The sequence below is a fragment of the Globicephala melas genome, chromosome 3, assembly GCF_963455315.2.
Source record: "Globicephala melas chromosome 3, mGloMel1.2, whole genome shotgun sequence".
Lineage (NCBI taxonomy): Eukaryota > Metazoa > Chordata > Mammalia > Artiodactyla > Delphinidae > Globicephala > Globicephala melas.
The window spans coordinates 77,475,775-77,497,531 of NC_083316.1; positions in this window are offsets into that span (position 1 = coordinate 77,475,775).

Here is a 21,757-nt window from a genome sequence, read left to right on the forward strand (position 1 = left end):
GCGCTGGTTGCTGGAGCTGCCCTTCTGAGCTCCAAAAACTGTCGTCCTCCCGCAACCGCCTAGAACCAAACTGTTTCTCTTTTGACTGGTGCCTTTCCTCTCTTTAAAATGGAAAAATAAGAAATTGACCTCAAGGGAGAAGGACGGTTAGGTAATGATCGTGACTACCTCCGTCGGAGTTCGCGGGAAAGCGACGGTCTCAGCCCAAAAGTAAAATTGCAGGGGATTCAAAGTCTTGCCTTCGAAAGGTCTTTTTCTTTTTTTAAGCTCACAGCCGCCGGGGGGCGCAGCCTATTCTAAAAGAAGAAAAGAGATAAGAGTGGAAGAAAGCATATGAGCTTGTGGAGAAAGGAAGCAAGAGAGAACTTTTTACCGGAAGCAAGTGAGATGGAGGCTTGGTGGAGGATAAGGCTGAGAAATGCATTTGCCTCCATGTTTGCAGAAATGTGGAGTAGATTGATAATTTCTTTAAACATAAAGCTTCTTAACAAAAACAAATTCCAACGTTAATAAGCCATGTGATGCAGTTAAGTCTATTACTATAATGTAACTCTCACATGAGGTGCTGTAGAATGGGCTCAGATTGACAGTTCTTCTGTCAGCTCCGTAAATTCACGTGTGTGAACGTTGATGGCTAGGTGAACTGTCTTCTTTTCTCTTCGTGCCTCAGCCTGAGTTGTGGCCTCAAGCTCTCTAGGGTGTTTCATTCTCACAACAGACAGATGCTAACTGTGTGCTAGCAAAGCAAAGGAAACTTGTGGCAAATATTTAATAATGGTGTTTCATTATTAAATATTTTTAAATATTTAATATTATTTATTTAATAAATATTTAATATTATTTAATAAATATTATTAAAAATTTACTGTGAATTTGACAGTTCAAGTAAATCGTTAGCGAGGCCAGTGTCTCAGTAATGAAGAATTTGTCTTAAACGGAGCACCCTACACACCTGGAGTAAACATTTGGTTGATATATTTAATAGGGCAAACTAAATTCTCACAGTAAAACGATAATCTCCCCATCCAAACTATATACTATATATATATATATATATATATCAGTAATTTATTTTGAAATTCTGTGAATCTTATCTGATGGACCTTATTTGCCACAGTTTCTGGGATGCAGAAGAAATGAATGTTTACCGAGGCTGGAGGGTGAAAATAGATGTAGAATTCATCTTAACTTTGTCATATCAAGGGCTAGTCTTATCCTGCTATGTGGATCATAGCAGGCCCATCACTGTCATATTTTATATCATGAATTAGAAGAGCCAATTATCACCCTTAAGTTGGTTTTAACAGCATTTGATTCATCTGATTAATTTATGTAGAAAACAGGATAATTCAGAAACTGAGGAGGACTGTGTTTCTATTATGAATTATTAAGTAAGTGTCATGCCTTTCATGACTGCTCCCAACTGCCCAGTGATACAGTTAATCATTTATTAGGTTTTCTTGGAAAGTAATAAGAGCAAGGCTATTATGAACAGGAAGTAAGAATATGTTCAGAGGAGACTGTATCTCTTTAGTCTTAGAAAACAAAATGTTTAAACCTTTTGTTACAGTGAAATAAACTGTGTACACTAAAGTGCACAAAGCCAGGTGCTCAATGATTTATCACAGCGTGAACACTATATAACCATTTAGGTCAAGAAAAAGAGCATTGCTAGCCCTCCAGAATAATATTCCAGGTTTTTTTTCAAGAGGCATGGGAGAAGGAGTGAGGAAATAACTTAGGTTTAACATTTTCCAATTGTTATGTAGACTTACCTGTTTTCTTTGGGTAATAGTAGCTATATATTAAGACAAATATATAATTAATTAGTCCGTATACTAGAAGATATTTGGTAACAGAACATATTATAGAGGGAAATCTGCCTATAGCAGTGTTCCCCCAAATAGAAAATTAACAATATTTGTATGACACACTGGGGTAAAACTGGAGGAAATTTGGGAATATCTGTATGGTACTTAGTAAAGGTATTCATTACATTTTTTTATATGATACAGTTTTGACAAGAAAATAAAATACAATATTTGGAGCAATATATTAAAATTGAATATAGATAACATTAAATTGAGAACTGTGAATATACTTCCATCAATATAACTTTTTATCTCAGGTTTTATGCTTGAAAGCCTATATACCATTTCTAATCAAAACAGTAAGTCTTTTTGAATTGTTGATGGTTGCTGTCAATGAAAAAAAAATTTTGTACAAGAGAATAAAAATTTTGAAACAAGTTTTACAACCATTAAACAATTTGCAACATTTGATTTTAAATATAGCAACTCTTCCTTTTAGCTCCTTGTGAGATTTACCATTGGAATTTCATAAGAGGATGCTATAGATTTAGAATTTACCTAAACTTTATATGTCAAGTATTACAAAATCATTTTTCTAAATTGAAAAATACACATACCTTTTAGAGATGTTACCATGCACCTACTTTGCCACAAATGGATAAAAGTATTTAATGTGTGGGAAGACTGATATCGGGATCACCACCTAAAGACACACCTGCCAAAAACCTCTTTCTTTCTCATTGTCTATCCTCCCATGGCCAAATTTTGGTGGACATGCTATGCTAGTGAAGCACTTAAGACCTGAACTTCTCCAACAGATCCACAGAGCCTTCTCCTAAGATAAAAACGGACATGCTTGCAGCAAGTTGCTGAAGTTGATATCAAGATGATAGACACTTGGCTTGGTTGAGCTCAATGTCTTGAGGCCAGACTAATGAGTGCTAGGTGTCACTCACTAATCGTGATTGACTAATTGTCAATCTGGTTGGGTCTTCTTCCCAGGAGCCCAGGATCAAACTACTTGGCTGGCCTTCCCAAAGGATAAGAAGACCGAATATCTTGAGGGACATCTATAGTTCTACCAGCTGGAAAGCCCTAATCTATAGAAATGAAGGTAAGAGAATAATAAAGCAAAGTCAGTACACTGAAAGGCTCTGAAGTGGTTGGATAATTATAAAGGACTTCTGTTGAGTGAACTAGACAAACGCTTAAAGTCTTGAATTTAATATAGATTTGGATTATTAAAATTGAAGAAATGAGTGCTATTAATTCTGATTACTGAACATGACTCGTCACTTCTAATGAAAGTGGATAATTAAATGTAGTCATGTACAAGTATTTATTAACAATTTTTCTTACCTTAGAACAGGTTCCTTAAAAATATGCATTTACTGTTTTGTAGTTTTGTAGTATGGCTGCTTCTGTCTCCAGGCAATGCTCCTGCTTCCTCTATGTGCTCAAACACTGCCATTTTCATACGGAAAACACAGTACATAACTGCTTTCTTTGTTCCTGAAGTGTATTTTTTTTAATGAAAATTATAGACTCTCAGTATCAAAAAGTAACCTTAACAAGTTATCTGGTTCCTTGCTTCTCAAAGTGTGGTCCATATACCACATGACAGGCATCACTTTGGAGCTTGTTAGAAATTTAGTCTCTCAGCCCCACCCCAAAACTACTGAATCAGAATCAGTTTTTCTAATTAGTCCATGTCGATTCACATGCAATTAAAGTTTGAGAAGCATTGGTCTAGTTAACACGTCCCTAAATACATAACACTCCTCAGGAATCGTCCTTTTCACCATTGAGAATGATGTTAGCTGTGGGTTTGACATTTATGGCCTTTATTATGTTGAGGTAAGTTCCCTCTATTCCCACTTCTGGAGAGCTTTTATCATAAATGGGTGTTGAATTTTGTCAGCAGCTTTTTCTGCATCTATTGAGATGATCATATGGTATTTATTCTTCAGTTTGTTAATGTGGTGTATCACACTGATTGATTTGCATATATTGAAGAATCCTTGCATCCCTGGGATAAATCCCACTTGATCATGGTGTATGATCCTTTTAATGTATTTCTGGATTCGTTTTGCTAGTATTTCATTGAGTATTTTTGCGTCTATGTTCATCAGTGATATTGGCCTGTAATTTTTGTGTGTGTGTGGTATCTTTGTCTGGTTTTGGTGTCACAGTGATGGTGGCCTCATAGAATGAGCTTGGGAGTGTTCCTTCCTCTGCAATTTTTGGGAAGAGTTTCAGAAGGATAGGAGTTAACTTTTCTCTAAATGTTTGATAGAATTGGCCTGTGAAGCCATCTGGTCCTGGACTTTTGTTTGTTGTAAGTTTTTTAATCACTGTTTCAGTTTCAGTACTTGTGATTGGTCTGTTCATATTTTCTCTTTCTTCCTGGTTCAGTCTTGGAAGATGGTATCTTTCTAAGAATTTGTCCATTTCTTCTAGGTGGTCCTTTTGTTTTGGCATATAGTTGCTTGTAGTAGTCTCTTATGATCCTTTGTATTTCTGTGGTGTCAGTCGTAACTTCTTTTTCATTTATAATTTTATTGATTTGAGCAGATAAAGGAGATGTTGTACATATATATGATGAAATATTACTCAGCTATAAAAAGGAATGAAATAATGCCATTTGCAGCAACATGGATAGACCTAGAGATTATCATACTAAGTGAAGTAAGTCAGACACAGAAAGACAAATATCATATGATATCACTTATATGTGGAGTCTAATAAAAAATTAAAGATCCAAATGAACTTATTTACAAAACAGAAACAGACTACAGATATTGAGAACAATCTTATAGTTACCAAAGTGGAAACGTCGAAGGGGGGAGGGATAAATCAAGAATTTGGTGAACACACACACACTACTATGTATAAGATAGATAACCAACAAGGGCCTACTGTATAGCACAGGGAACTCTACTCAGTATTATGTGATAACCTATATGAGAAAATAATCTAAAAAAGAATGAATGTATGTATATGTATAACTGAATCACTTTGCTGTATACCTGAAACTAACACAACATTGTAAGTCAACTCTACTCCAATAAAATTGAAATTTTTAGAAAAAGGAGTATTTCTATCAAGTGGTTAAGTAATTCAAGGTCTCCCAAAACAGCCCATTCTTTGGTTTGGGTTGGCTCAAATAGTTACAAAGCCCTTCCTTATAATGACATAAATCTTCCCTCATTACCTGCCTCTAGTCATGCTAACTTTGCCCTATAGTACCACACTGATAGGTCTCAAGCTCTTTTCTTTATGACAGCTCTTCTGACCTGGAAGACAGATTATTTTGCTTCTAAGTTTTTTCTACTCCAGGTTAAACATCCCCAATCTTTTTAATGATTTTGCATCCTGGTTACTCTTGTCTGAACAGGGTCTTTTTACCACACTTTTAAAAATATGGTACCCAGAATTAAATGTAATATAGTTGGCCAAACCTTGATTAGAGCAAGAATTTTACCTCTTTTTGGAAACTATCCTTTTGCCACTATAGCCTAAAACTGAGTTAGCTTTACTTTTTTCTTATTGAACAAATAATTTACTAGAATCTCTATTTGTAGTCACATGTGCTGCTATTAAGTTACATTTCCATCCTGATTTGCACAGTTTTTATGTTTTTGTTATCTGTGTATATAGAGGCAGGGGGTTAAGCATTTTCCTTGTTGAGTTTCAGCCTCTCAGGATTTTTGGAATCTTGATTTTTTCATCCATTGATTTGCTCCTAGCTTTATGCTATATACAAATGTAGTCAACTTTCCATTAGTATCTTCATTCAAGTTATTAATAAAAAGATTTAAATTAATTAATTAAAAGACAGGAGAAAAGATAGAACCATTAGAAACTTCCCTACAAGTTAATTGATTTAATAATCATTATGCTTTAGAATCAGTCACAAATTTATCTTGCCGGTGACTGTTCAAAAGGAAAGCAAAAAGACCTTGTCACATGATATGCAGAAGTCCAGATATATAGTGGCTATAGGACTGACTCTATGTCATGCTGGGTGTCAGTGATCAAAATTTATTTTGTGAGTAATAAAAAACAAAACTTTAATAATTTGTTCTGAAATTGATGGTAGTCCACTGATCTAGTTCATAGAACTTACTTCTTTTTCGTTCTTGGAACTGAGAATTTTTGACTCTCTCGTCTTTCAGTATGAATCTTTATTCTGCTTTCTAATATTCCTCAGTGATCTTTGACACTGGTTCAGGTGTCTCACGTTTAGAATAAATTTATTCTTAATTGAAGTTTACCCATATTATCTCTCCCCGCCCCTTGAATTAGTCCCAAGTAGTAGTGGTATAAACAGAATCATTTGATACATGTAACATTTTTGTCTATCAAAACAAAAGTAATCTTGGATGAATCAAAATTATTTTGGTTTCAAAAGACAAAGAGCTGTATCCTAACTAAAACTAGCTTAAACAAGAAAAAGGAAATACATTGGCTTATGTTATTAAAGCTTGAAAAAAGAAAGATAGAACTGGCCCAGGAGACTGGAATCAGAGACTTAAACAGCATTATCGAGTGCCCTCCCCACCCCCTCTCTCCTCACTTCTCAGCTTCTACATCTTCTTAGCTCTTGTTTCTCAGGCTTTTCCAAAGGGTGAAGTACACAACTGTTGGTACTTCTGGGATCGCAGCTTTCCAGTTCATAATCCAAGGAGAAAAAGAGGACCTCCTTTCCATCCTCAACATGAAAATCCCAGAACAAAACTCTGGGTGCTAGGTAGGTTTGGGTGATATGTTCGCCCTGGGCCAATCACTGTGGCCAGGAAGTTTTAATGTTGTGATAGACCAGACGTAGGCCATGTGGCCAACGTTGTATTTGAAAGTGGGAGGAGGGTATTAGCTTTACTACGACTTGTAGCCGCATCATTATTTCAGTGTTTTCAGTAAGGAAAGAGCAATTCCCCAAAGGAAGGGTGAAGTGGAGGTCCCTATAATAAAGGAAGAAAAAGTGTTTAGAAACAAAAGGAAGTTCCCATAATAAAAGGAGAAAAAGTGTTTAGAAACATAAGCAATCACCATGCCCTTCAGTAGGCAGAAAGCAAGTAAAGAATAGTCATTGACAATTCATATTTTCCCATTCTGCATATTATCTGTCCTGTGTTTGATGCATTTAAGCATCATTTAACATTTAAAAGCAAATATCAATGTTGAATTAGTTAATTTAGACAAAATAATATAAATATAGCATGTGATAAATTTAAATCCTTAAAAATTGTTTAAAGAAGACTTAGGGGTAAGGTTATAAAAACAAGATAATATCTTTTCTAACTTTTCATCTTGAAAGTTTAGATTTACAAAACGTTACAAAAACAGTACATAGAACTCTTATGTACCCTTCACTCAGCTTTCCCACCTTATGTATCTATAGTACAATTAGCTAAACCAAGACATTAACATTGATACAATACTATTAACTATTCTACAGAACTTCTTCAAATTTTCTCATGATTAGATTGGAATTATGCATTTTTTAGTAGGAAGTGATGTTATGTCATTTTCATTCCTGGTATCAGGAGGTACGGATATCCATATGTCTAATTACTAGTGATGCAATCTCTGATCACTTGAGTAAAGTGGCATTGGCCATGTTATCCTCCACTATAAAGTTACTATTTGAGAAAGACTATTTCCATGCAAAAATAATTGTTGAGAAAATAAAAGAAAATAAAAATAGTTTCACTTCCACGGACACTTGTACTTACGATCCTCATTATTTATTTTCCCACGTTCCAGGAGATTGCTTTTCAGCCTTACTGATTGTATTTTTTGCTTGTCATGTCTGAGATCAGGGTTGGCCCACTCTTATAACCACAATTAGAGACAATTGTTTGAGGCCTGCTTTTCCTCACCTGTTTACAGCAGCTTCAGTGCAATCCTTCCTGGATTACATTTGTTTAAACAATAAACAGATTAATTCCAGCATTCACTGGTGGGACATGAGAAGCAAAGGAAAAGTTAGGTTCAGTCCATTGTTGTTTATCCCTCACTGAGGATGACCAATCCTAAAGCTGATGCTGGGGGATGGCACAGATGACTCAGTTCTCAGCTGCTCTCCTGGGCCTCTTTGACCACTGCTCTCTGACTGGAAAGAGAAAGCAAATTTGTGAAAGCAGAATCGGTCCATAGCACATTACTTTAAAATTCTGAACTGGTTTCTGACGCTCAAGCTCAGGAGATGTCTAATGCAAATAGGGTTTTCTGGCTTCTTTTAAAAACTAGAAAATATGGGTCTGAATTCCCACCATTCTCAGACACTGAGACAACAAGTGTCAATTTCTGCCATTACGTTTACCCCCGCTTTTGTTTTCTTATGATAGAGTTCAGGTATCCTTAACTGTACCGAGAGTGGGAAAACAAAGCACAGCAGAAGGCATCAAGTTTTTAAAGACAACTTTCTCTTATGCCTGACTTACTCGTTCAGCTATGGTATCTGCCTGTCTCCTCTGAGTATTTGTGTCTGCAACCTTTTCCCTGGAGCTTCCTGAAGACTCTTTCCTGTATTGTCCAGAACTGGCCACACTGCAGCCATAGCTCTTTACTCACAAGAAGAAAGAGGCAAAGGACAGCAGGTCCAGTAGCTTAAGAAAACATGTAATTGACCAGGTCTGGGTTGTTACATCCCAGGAGGAAACTAATAGGTGGCAAGAGTTCATTCCCAGCCCATGAACTTGGGGAAGAGATGGACTTGTGAGTGGGTGTGTTGGTGGGGATGGAGGTGGAAGGTATGTTAGCAAGGTGAAGGGGTCAATTCAAGGATGCTCATGGTTTTCTGACTCTCCAGTCCAGGTTAATCAGGATTCTAGGGTGGCGTCACACCTACACATGGGGAAATGTGGGGTTTGGCACTGGGAAAGCTGGGGAAAAATGGGCATGAGAAAGTGTTTTGTGGTGTGTCGTGGCTGGTGATCCATTTTCTCCTTCCTGGTACTCTATCGCTAGACCAAGCAGAAGCACGGCCTTTAATTTTATTTGCAAGGTTAGTTGAGAGTTGACTGGAAAACTGACACCATTTGACAGACTGGCCCCAAACTCTACATGGACACTGTTTTGAAAAGTAATAAGTACAGAGGTAAGAACAGGCTCTGAAGCAGACTGCCTGGGTTTGAATCCCAGTTCTGCCACTTATTAGCTGGTGATGTTTGGACATGTTTCTGACCCTTCTGTGCTTTAGTTTCTTCATTTGTAAAAAGGTCTATAATAGTAACTTACCTGATGCAGGTATATAATATACCTAGTGCAAGTAAATGATAGTTATTTTTATTGAGAAAAGAGCACATTGGATATACCACAGTTTGCTATAGAAGTGTCTTTTCAATGCGGAGGAGGTTGTGGGGCTGGGGAAGCACACTGGTTGTGTGATTGCAGTGCTTAAACCTGCCTGGCTCTGGCACCCAATTCACACATCACTCTCTCTTCTGTTCCTACTCACTGTTTTCCAGTGCGCTTCCCTCCCTCTTTTCTCTCTTTCTATCATAGTCTTGCATATTCTCAGTAGTTTTTTCCCATAATCCTGTTGAGAGGAGCAAGACAGATTTGATTAACTCTACTCCATTGAGATGGAGAAGAGTGAAGTAATTTACCTTGGGCTCATGCAGCTGACATCACACATTTGACTTTGGGTACCAGCTCCTTCCTCTTTGAGCACTTGGCGTTTGATTTCATGGTGGAGAATAAACAGTCACTGAGTTGAGGGTATTGGGAAGAACTAGAAAGTTACTCCTCTAAACACAGTCTCTAAAAATGGCACTTTAAAAAAAATGAGGTACTATGTTGACTTGATATGTTAAGTATGATGAAAATGTATTATGTGGGGCTTCCCTGGAGGCGCAGTGGTTGACAGTCCGCCTGCCGATGCAGGGGACACGGGCTCGTGCCCCGGTCCGGGAAGATCCCACATGCCGCGGAGCAGCTGGGCCCGTGAGCCATGGCCGCTGAGCCTGCGCGTCCGGAGCCTGTGCTCTGCAACGGGAGAGGCCACAACAGTGAGAGGCCCGTGTACAGCAAAAAAAAAAAAAAAAAAAAAATATTGTGTGAAAGCTTGAGCCAGTGTATTCTACAGTCAGTATCAGGAGTAGTGGTCAGAGTTTGAGGCACACAGAGAAAACAGTCAAAAGGGCACCTTTTTAAAAACTTTACTTCACCCCTCCACCTTGTCCTCCTGCTATTAGAACCAACCTATGATTCTACCTGTGTGATTGAATAGTAACAAAATTACTTCATTTCTATTTTCTAACTTCATGTGGGAGGATTTAGATCTGGCCCACGTGTACCATGATTACAGGAGTATAATGATAACTGACATGGTATGGTACCTTATACTCTTGATAAAGAGTTAACATCTACTAGCTTCTCACTACACCAATACCACCAATCCCATTTTACAGACAAGTAACCTAAGTCATAGGCAGGTGAGGCCACCAGAGTTTGCATAATTAATCTGGTAGAGCTAAAATGAGAACGCAGGCCTGCAGTACTTCTATCTTCCTTTGCATGGAATATTTTGATGTTTAATAGTTTGAGCAGTTGAGGATATGAGTCCTCTTACTTAAACTGAAACTTCAGCTTCCTCATCTGTGCAGTAGGGGAAATAATACTGACTACTCTTTATAAGAACTGAAGGTTCTCAGTCATGTAAATCGCTTAGAACAGGGCTTGGGGCGGCATGGTAAGTGCTCAGTAAAGGCTACCTGTCATGACTGCTGGTCTGTCCTCTCTGGTCATTTTCTTGGCCTTGAATCAAAGAGAACTGCCCATGGTTTGAGAGTAATCCTGGAAACACTATGTCCCTAGGTTTATATTATCTTAAAATATTATTACCCTTTGTTGCTTTTGCAAGACTGGGAGCTCGCAAAATAAATGAGTTAAATTGGACAGCATCCCTGGCATTAGTACCAGGCATATTTTAGGCCAGTAATTTTCAAACTGTTTATTGTACATAAAGGTCACCTGGGGTGCTTGTTTAAAATGCAAATTGCTAAGCATCCCTCCTCCCATTCTGATTCTTGGATAGTGTGGGGTGTAGGCATCTGCAAACTTTAACAAATACGCTTGGAGGTCGTAAGAAACTCTGAAAGGCCCTTAACCAGTGTTGACTCCTACTCTGCTGTTGCTTCTCCTGCTTCTCTTTCTTCTGTTCCTTTTTTGTTTTTGTCACTGTGACCATCATCCTCTTCATCCCCTTGTCTTCTCTATCTTCTCATTTCTTTCTTCTTTTTTTTAGCCTTTCAAACAGACTTCCTGAGGTTATTTTCCACTGTTAAGCTAGCTATATTATTATCTCTTTAGAGAAAATGCCACTGAACCTGGGGGAAAAATACAGAGTAATTACTCAAAGGGAAAAAATATATATATATATAACTTCCCTGGAGCCAATTAGGAAGACAATTATTTAGTTGAAGTGATCATTTTGCTCTCACATGGCTGCTGGGCTCTGGCCCTGTCACCAAGAGTAAAATAGCCCATGCTTGTTTCCAGAGCTTATTAACGTTAGAACCAAATTTAATGCCCTGAAAGTCTTTAATGCCCTTAAAGTCTTTCCTATTAAGATGCATAACTAGGTATAGGATTATTATCCATACAATCCAATAGGAGTCTTACTTATATTGATTTTTTGCTTCAAATCAGCCAGGCATTCCAAGAAATATGTTTTTGGTCCTCTCTCCCCATCCCAACTCCCACCTTATTGAACCTTATTGCTGAGAAACCAGAAAAGAGAGCCAAGTGCCAACTATAAACCACTTAATCGAACAAAGTATGGTCACCTATTTGGATACTATATCTGTACCGCTTCAAAGAAAGAAGATATTTAGCGCTTACCAACTTTTAAAGAAATATAAATAGCTAATCCAAAGCATGAGTTTCAAGTGTTTTTAGCCCAAATTATAGATGTGATTATCAGTGGTTGTCAGTTCTTGCTGCACATTTGGGTCATTTAGGTAGCTTTTAAACAATACTGATGCCATGGACCCACACCCAGAGATTGTGATTGAATTAGTGTGTCCCAGAGCATGCTAGGAAGGAACTCTACTGAGCATAACAGGATGGTTATTAATACACACAGATCAGATTTACTTGACAACTGCAGCTCTCTGCCTTCCTCTGTAAGGCATAGGTACGGATTAAGATTAGAAGTAAAATAAAGCAGAGAATTTTAAGAACGTTTTAGTCTCGATTCCTGCATATTTTAGGGAAAGCGAAATATTAGGTCTAGGACTTCTTAACTGCCTGAATTCTCCATTTCACTTTGCTAGGGTGTACTTGACCTTGTCAAAATACTCTTATCACCTAATAACATATGCAACTTCAAGGACATTCCAAGTGAATCTTAGCAATGTGAAGAATGAAGGTAAAAAGCCTGCTGGTCAGTCATTTCTCATGGCTGAATCAGAGTAGTCATAGAAGTAGCCAGAAGGAGTTGAGAGTTTATTCACCCCCCCTCACCCTTTCTGGAGCTTGTGAAGATTAGCTGGAGAGATTTATGTAAAGAGACTATTTTTTTACACTGGTCTTCAATTTCGGCTTAGGCCTTTTCAGCTCTCATTGAAAATAGGTGCATTGAGATCGTGATTTGCCAATGTGCCTCGTGTAACAGATTTTTCACTTTGTAGGTGCTAGGCATAAAATTTGTTTTCTTTAGAAAGATCACTAATAAAGTTCTAGTACTTGCTGTCTGCCTAAATGTTCTGGCACTGGGGAATAAACTTCTCCTGTTTTCTATATTTTAAAGTTTAAAGACCTTTTAGAAGTTGAATTCTTTTCTGATTTTATCTCATGCTGCAAAATCTGCTGGCTTATATAATTTAAAATCTTTCCTTCAAAGATTTCCACCAAATCATTGTGTATAATAGATAAAAGAAAAATCTTTTCTTTCTCATTTACAGTCTTTTTTTTTTTTTTTTACTATTTCTGGAAAATTTTTCTTATATTCCAGCTCTTCCACTGAGTTCTTCATTTTCATTTTTGCCATCATATTGTTAATTTCCAAGAGATCCTTTTTGTTTTACGGATGTTCCTTTTTATTTGTCCTTGTTTTTCTCTCATCGTTGCAAAATGTCCTCGTATCTTTGAGAATATTCCTGCCAGTTTTTTGCTTTTTTGAAGTTTCCTCCCCCTGTGCAGCCACTAAGTTTTTTTGGTTTTTGTTTTTTTCTGTTTCTGCTCTGTCAAAGCAAAGGCATTCCTCAGATATCTGTCAATCCTTGATTGCCAGACCTTATTTAAGAGTGAGGCAAGGAAAGGATGGTTGGAAGTTGTGATCCTTTCAAAGGGGACTGACAAGTGAGAACTTTGCTATAAGGCAGTCTAGCAGATAGTCGAGGTGAGAAAACTGATGCCGGAGTCTTTTAAGTCTTTCCTCTTGGGTTGGTCAGGTGCCACAGAGAAGACACCAACCTCCATCCCCCAGTCTGGAGGGAGAGAGGGTGGCTGCAGAGGGAAAAGAACCCTGGGGAACTCAGCATCCATTATGCCTCACGTAGTTCCATAGGAAAACTCCACCTTTAGTTGCGCTTGTGTCCTGATAAATCCCTGTTTTACTCTCTGTAGAGAAGAAACCTTTAGTCTTTGGCTGGGGTGGCAAAAGAGTGGATTCCTGGTAGTGATAAGGGGATCTGGGGGTATAGTTGCTTCAGAAGCAGGCTTTAGAGTAATCCATTTTATTTTAGCATCTCTTTACATCTCAGCTTCCAGAGCCATTTGGTGCCATGAATTCCCAAGCCTTAGGGGAATTCTGAGATGTAGAAAGGGTTAGTTCTTAGTTTTCCCTGCTGCTGGCTTAAGATTCACTTTTCTTGGGTCCGCCAAAGTATTTGCTTTTCTGCTTCCAGAAGTTTATTGCTATCGCTTCCACTCCTGTTCTCATTACAATGAGTTTATGCCTTAAAAAAATCCCTTCCCTGTAGTTTTTGAGGGGTTTGGGGAGGGAGTGCATGTAGACACATGCATTTAATCAGCTAACTTTACCTGAAAGGATAATAGCCAAACAAACACAATCTAAATGACCCCCAATATTTGACTAGTTAATAAACCATAGGACTCTCATAAAATGGAAGATTATCTAATCATTAAAAAATTATGCCAATGAATAGTTATTGACATAGAAATGTATCAATTTCCATGTGGAAAATGACAGATTAATAACATTAATAATAGTAGCTAACAAAGTACTTTCTCTGTCCTCACCCTTTGCTAAGGACCCTAATGCATTTTTTTCATGTAATTTCACACAAAAAAAATGTTATAAGGAAACTATCTTTATTATCCATTTTATAGATGAGGAAACTGAGGCTTAGATAGACTAAGCAATTTGCCCAAGGTCACAGTGTCTTTGGCCCAGATTTGAGAAGACTGTAACTGGGTTCAAAAATGACAGAAATAGAACTCACAGGCACCAGTGAATTCTATTCACAAGCTGTATCCGGCGTCAAAAGGGTATGAGAACAATATTGACAAGGATGCCTCTGACCAAGAATAGCCTCTGGTGTTCCTCTTCTTCCCCCAGGGATAAAGCAATGGTCAGCAGCTTGAGCAGGTGAGAAATCTGACAAGTCTGAGAGGCCCAGGGCAAACAGTGGTCAGGCTTACTTCCTTGTATGCTTTCCAGGCCATTTCAATCCCCAGAAATAATTTATTCTACCATGTAAGGTAATACTTGGCAATCGTGCTACCTGGCTGTGTCCAGGTTCCAGGCCCAGAGATTCTTATTATGACACACTTTTGTGATTTACTTTGTTCTACACCTGCACTGTGGGAGTCTTCCACTCATGTGTATTCAGTGGCTGTCCATAAGTAGGCCTGGTCACAGCCTATTTTGTAGAGTTAATAAGCAAAGTTTATAATATATGATTCAATTTCTGTAAAATGAAAAGAAACATGCTGGGTTCTGAGAAAAGATGAACCCAGTTCTCATTGTTCTATGTGAAATTGGGGTGGGGAGTAAGGGGTGCTGGGATTCTATTTGGAATTGCAAAATAATTTTGTGTCCAAAAGAACATCACAGAACTCCTAGGATTACCTCCCTACCAGAACCCTTCATTGAGTCTGCATAAGAAACCCGTCCTTCTGTTGTTAACTTGACTCTTTATTATGGTATAAGAACCATTTACTCATGACCCTGGGTTACATCACAAAGTACTCTACCATTACCATGACTTTGAAGGATACCATGGCCAGTTGCTTCTCTCTAATTTCTTGGCCTTCTTCCGTGTTTGAAAAAAGAAAGGACTGGGTAGGCCCATCACTTTTACGGGTGTGGCAGGATAAAATTTTGTGATATTAGCCAGGGTCCAACATCCTCTCCTATTCAGTCAGTAGCAAGCACTGCTTCAGAGAAGATGTGGGGTTTTATACCAAGAATACAAAAAGAAAATAAGCAGTCAGTGCTCAGCTTTTGAATGTCTAAAAATAAAATTTCAACCTCACTGCAAAGAAAGTAATCTATAAAGTCAAGGGTATAGATATTCCAGTTTCTTTTGAGCTGCAAGAGGCCAAGCCCCGAAGGAAACTGAGCATAAAGTTTGTGCTATAAACAATAGAATGGGAAGAGAATACAGAAAGAGTCAGAGTGCCCCATCCTGGAGACCAGAGAAAGGTTATCTAGACTTGGGGAAAAAGTTACCTTGAAGAAAAAGCAACAGTGGAATATGGGCATGAGACTTCAGCTCCTGTCCCCATCAGAACAACATCTAAGAGAGAGAAGTGACTGAGCTTTCTATCATTTCGGAGATTTGAGAGTACAGTCATCATTCTAAGTATTTAACATAGCACAAAGATTGGCCAATTAGAAGAGATACACAATCAAACCAACTGATCATTCTGGTGCATGTTGGCTAAATAACAGACCTGGACAGAGTGGAGTAATGCCTGATTCCCATTTGAGAATTCAGGGTGGCAGAGCCTTGTGTATGTGTTTCATAGGACAGTGGCAAGAGAGGAATAAAATTAAAAAGTTAAGGCATGAGAAAGCATGAGATACCTCTCTGAGTTTCTTTCAGGCTTCCAGTAATATGGTGACAGCTGAAAGTGTGCAGCCCCAAGGGGTCTTGGAAGTGGCTGAGAACACCAGTGGACTCTAAGAAGCTTGAACCCGTGTTAGGACCTCAGGCAGTAGCAGAACTAAGGAGTATAAGGGCCTATTTCCAAAGGGTAGGCAAGACAATTTAAATAGCAGCTGATGCCAGCAGAGAATAAAGAATGCCTACTGACCACACACACATGCACACACACACATGCACACCCCTGCCAAGCACTCTTCAGAATTTAAATATCGTTCAGGGGAGAAAATAGAGAAAGGCAGAACCTTAAAATTGTCTGAGTTTGAAATTAGAATAGCTGAGCAATAATTTTACTATCCACTTGGGAAAATTTGATCACATTTTCTGCTTTTAGACAGAAATGTGAATTTATGATAGACACTACATTTATTTACAGATAAATAAAGATGTATTTTACCCATTGGGTGCCTAATGAGGTGTGTGTGTGCACATACACGTGCACATGTATATAAAACCCAGATGTCAGCCGAGGGGCCCTGTTCTTTGAGATTCTAATTAAATTGGCTCACATGCTGTCCATCGTGTAGTGAGACCACATATCTGTTCCAGTCTCTCCAGAAAATACACAACAAGAAGTAGAACGGCTGCTCTGCTAGAACAGCACATGTCTACATCAGTGGTTTCATTTTAAGCAGTAGAGATGTCCTGTTGGATGGAACTCTCATCTGTAAAAAAAGATAAAAGCAGGGCCCTCCTGGCTGAGTGGAGAGGAGGGACCAGGAAGCAACTCAGGGCATCTGTCTGGAGTATTTTCATGGGATAGGACTGCCCCTATATAAAGAACATCATTTTGAAAACTATTGCTCTACTATTGCGGCACTGGGTGTGTTACAGAGAGTGTATTAACAGGTGTGGGGGCTATTAATCTTTTTTTTAATTAATTAATTTATTTATTTATTTTGGGCTGTGTTGGGCCTTTGTTGGTACGTGTAGGCTTTCTCTAGCTGTGGTGAGCGGGGGCTACTCTTCGTTGCGGTGCGCGGTCTTCTCGTTGTCACGGAGCATGGGCACCAGGCACGCAGGCTTCAGTAGTTGTGGCATGTGGGTTCAGTAGTTGTGGCTCGCGGGCTCTAGAGCGCAGGTTCAGTAGTTGTGGTGCACCGGCTTAGTTGCTCCAAAGCATGTGGGATCTTCCCAGACCAGGGCTCAAACCCATGTCCCCTGCATTGGCAGGTGGACTCTTAACCACTGCGCCACCAGGGAAGCCCGGGGCTATTAATCTTAAAGGCCTAGGTTTAATTCCAAATGGAACAGGAAATTTGTGCATAAAATGTTTCTAATTATGTCCCTTGGGCTTATAACTTCATCTGAGTCCTTGCCTTGCTGGATTTAAAGAAGTGATAGAAAGTAGCCAAATGTTTTACTCTGACATATGCAGACCATCCTGTCAGCCGTCCCAAAAGAATTTGCTATATTTCATTCATTCTATGTATGTTTATTATGCTTTCACCAAATACCAAGCACTGTACTTGGAAACAGTTTCCCTGCCCTCAATTGACTATGATATCTTTACATATATGCTGCCTTTTCAGATCAGAACAAGCTGTGAATATTTGGATGTGTTTCTAACAGTGCTTAAATTCTCAAAGCTCTTAGTGCATTTAGTCCCTTCGGAAAGGTCAACCCAGAAACTCGAAATATCTAGAGCTTGCCCAGGTTGTCATGTTCACATGAGGAAGGAATCTGGTCTAAGAAGACACAAGGACACAAAGATCATATCACTGATCAAAAAAGGTAGACCAGCAGAGACCCTCAAAAACATTTCTGTTTGCTGCTTAATTGATTCATATGCCATTTAAAAATGCAACCATTCCCTAGACCTAGACTCCTTGATAAATGGTGAAGAAAAATAGTACCTTTAAAAAGATTTGGCATTTTATTTGTATAAAGTTATACACGTAATTAGATCAACTACTTCTGCTGGACTCATTATGAAATGAGGAGTCCTCTGCCCTCCATAGTCTGTTCCATTTCCAGTTCCTCCAAAACAACACTTTCTGCTTTCTTAGCTTTCAATATTTTATCTTCATTTTATTTCCACATCTCTATATTACCTTATTTTCTGCTTTCTTGATTTTTTTTCCATTTTAAGCATTATCTAGCCTAAAAGCACCTAGTTTTCTTTAACCACATTTGCACTCCAGCCATACGCAGTAACTTTTGTCTCTTCATACAGTTATATCACAATCTTGTTTAAACACATATTCAGTGTTTACATGATTAGACTGTGTAAAGTCTTTTCACCCATGAGGCATATTGTCTACTATGATTACTTTTCCCTTCTTATACACTTTGCCAGGTGTGTTCTTTGCTTAGTGTTTTACGTGTTTATCACCAATTCATCTCTAAATTCTCACCCATTTGTCTAAATCTCCTCTCGTTATGCTCAGATGCATCAACTAATCTGTCCATCTCATCTTCCTGGGGATATTCTCCCAGAGCCGCCTGGCCTGTCTGGACAGGATTCTTCTCTTCATGCCTGGTGTATCCTGTACACTTTCATCATCATCAGGGATTCTCTTCACCACCCTCTTGAGTTAGAGCCAATTTCTTGGATTCTGTCTCTTTTGCGTTCTTGGTATTTTCCCTTGTGTTTATAGAGTGCTTTTAAAAATACGATTGTGAAAATGTGTAGTACGTGTCTGCAAATGCCTTCAATTTACCCTCACATTTAACTAAGAATTTAATTGGATGTATAATTTCATGTTGGAAAAATGTTTTCCTTGGAATATTTTAAATATTACTCTAATTTCATACTACTGCCAAATGTTTTGTTGAGAAGTTCAAAGTTATTATGATTCCTGTTGTTTGTTTTTTTTATTGCTGGAGGTCTAACATTTTCTTTTTAAAATTATCCCAGTGTTCTGAAATTTCACAGTGAAGTACCTCAGTGCAGATCTATTTTCATCCATTGTACTGGACATTTGGTGTATCTTTCAATCTGAAAACTCATGTGTGTCAGGAAATCTGAAGGACAATCTGGAAACTCATTTTCTTGCCATCAATATTCCTTATCCTCTCTTTCTGGGACTTGTATCTGTTATTTGGATGCTGGACCTCCTGGACTGGTCATTCTTATGGGCAGGAATTATTTCATATTCATATTTTTATCTCTCAGAGTCCCAGGTATCTTATCCTTAGCAGTTGCTCAGCAAATCATGGCTGAATCAGACTAAACTGAAGGAGTTCATATTAAGAAAATTCTCTCCTGCTGGGATGCCCTCCTTCTTCATTTACTGACATTCTGCCTTTCCTCCAAGATCTGACCTATGTCCTCTCTTCTGATTCTTCTACTCTTTCCCTGCAGTACTCCAGTGCACCTATCATTTACTTCTGCGGCATATATTTAACTCTTTATATGAATTCTACATAAGCTTAAATTGCAAACCCCTGAACAGCAAGGACCTAGCCATACATCTTTGCATACCACCTATTACCTACATATAACCTCAGGAATCTAACTCAGTGCTTACCACTACATAGTTCTTAATAAATGTCTGTTGAACAATGAATAAATGAAAGTGAGGAAATTGATGTATTTTTAAACATCCTGTCACAGAAATAACAAGTAGCTAAGGAATGACTTCAGCCAATGAACAGCCATGACCCCCAACAGCTATAGAGAAAAAAAACCCAACTGTTTATTTCAGCTAAGAAAGAATGAATACAGAAAAATGGGCCTCCAAAGTATGATGAAATGTAAATCCTCAAAGTCATTGTTTCTGAATCTCAAAACATAGCAGAAAGAGCTATTTAAAAATGCCAGTTGAAAACTTAACCAAGGAGGTGAAAGACCTATGCTCTGAAAACTATAAAACACTGGTGAAGGAAATTGAAGATGATACAAAGAAATGAAAAGATATCCCATGGTCTTGGATTGAAAGAATAAATATTGTTAAAATATCCATACTACCCAAAGCAATCTACAGATATAATTCAATCCCTATCAAAATACCCGTGACATTTTTCACAGAACAAGAATAAATAATCCTAAAATTTACATGTAATCACAAAAGACCCTGAATTGCCAAAGCAATCTTAAGAAAATAGAACATGGCTGGAGGTAGCATGCTCCCTGACTTCAGACTATACTACAAAGCTACAGTAATTAAAACAGCATGGAAAGACAGCTTACTGAACAGGAGAAGATATTTGCAAATGACATGACCAATAAGAGATTAATATCCAAAATCTATAAAAAGCTCATACAACTCAATATCAGAAAACCCAACTGAAAAATGAGCAGATGACCTGAATAGACATTTTTCCAAAGAAGGCATACAGCTAACTAACAGACACATGAAAAGATGCTCCACATTGCTTATTATTAGAGAAATGCAAATAAAAACCACAGTGAACTATCATCTCACACCTGTCAAACCTCAAAAAGTCTACAAATAACAAATGTTGGTGAGGATGTGGAGAAAAGGGAACTCTTGTACAGTGTTGGTGAGAATGTAAATTGGTGCAGCCGCTATAGCAAACAGTATGGAGATTCTTCAGAAGACTAAAAATAGAACTGCCATATGATTCAATAATTCCACTTCTGGGTATATATACAAAAAACCAAAAACAATCATTTGAAAATATATATGCACTCCAATGTTCAAAGCAGCATGATTTAAAATAGTCAAGATATAGAAGCAACCCAAGTGTCCATCAACAGGTGAATGGATAAAGAAGTTGTGGTATCCTAAAGATGCCACCAGAAAACAACTAGAACAAATCAATGAATTTGATAAAGTTGCAGGATACAAAATTAGTGCGCAAAAATCTCTTGCATTTCTATACACTAACAATGAAAGATCAGAAAGGGAAATTAAGGAAACAATCCCATTAACCATTGCAACAAAAAGAATAAAATACCTAGGAATAAACCTACCTAAGGAGGTAAAAGACCTGTACTCAGAAAACTATAAGACACTGATGAAAGAAATTAAAGATGACACAAACAGATGGAGAGATATACCATTTTCTTGGACTGGAAGAATCAATATTGTGAAAATGACTATACTACCCAAAGCAGTCTATAGATTCAATGCAATCCCTATCAAATTACCAATGGCATTTTTTACAGAACTAGAACAAAAAAATCTTAAAATTTGTATGGAGACACAAAAGACCCCAAATAGCCAAAGCAATCTTGAGTGAAAAAAATGGAGCTGGAAGAATCAGGCTCCCTGACTTCAGACTATACTATAAAGCTACAGTAATCAAGACAATATGGTACTGGCACAAAAACAGAAATGTAGATCAATGGAACAGGATAGAAAGCCCAGAGATAAACCCACACACCTATGGTCAATCTATGACAAAGGAGGCAAGGATATACAATGGAGAAAAGACAGTCTCTTCAATAAGTGGTGCTGGGAAAACTGGGCAGCTACATGTAAAAGAATGAAATTAGAACACTCCCTAACACCACACACAAAAATAAACTCAAAATGGATTAAAGACCGAAATGTAAGACTGGACACTATAAAACTCTTAGAGGAAAACATAGGAAGAACACTCTTTGACATAAATCACAGCAAGATCTTTTTTCATCCACCTCCTAGAGTAATGGAAATAAAAACAAAAATAAACAAATGGGACCTAATGAAACTTCAAAGCTTTTGTACAGCAAAGGAGACCATAAACAAGATGAAAAGACAACCCTAAGAATGTGAGAAAATATTTGCAAACAAATCAATGGACGAAGGATTAATCTCCAAAATATATAAACAGCTCATGCAGCTCAATATTAATAAAACAAACAACCCAATGAAAAAAAGGGCAGAAGACCTAAATAGACATATCTCCAAATAAGACATACAGATGGCCAAGAGGCACATGAAAAGCTGCTCAGCATCACTAATT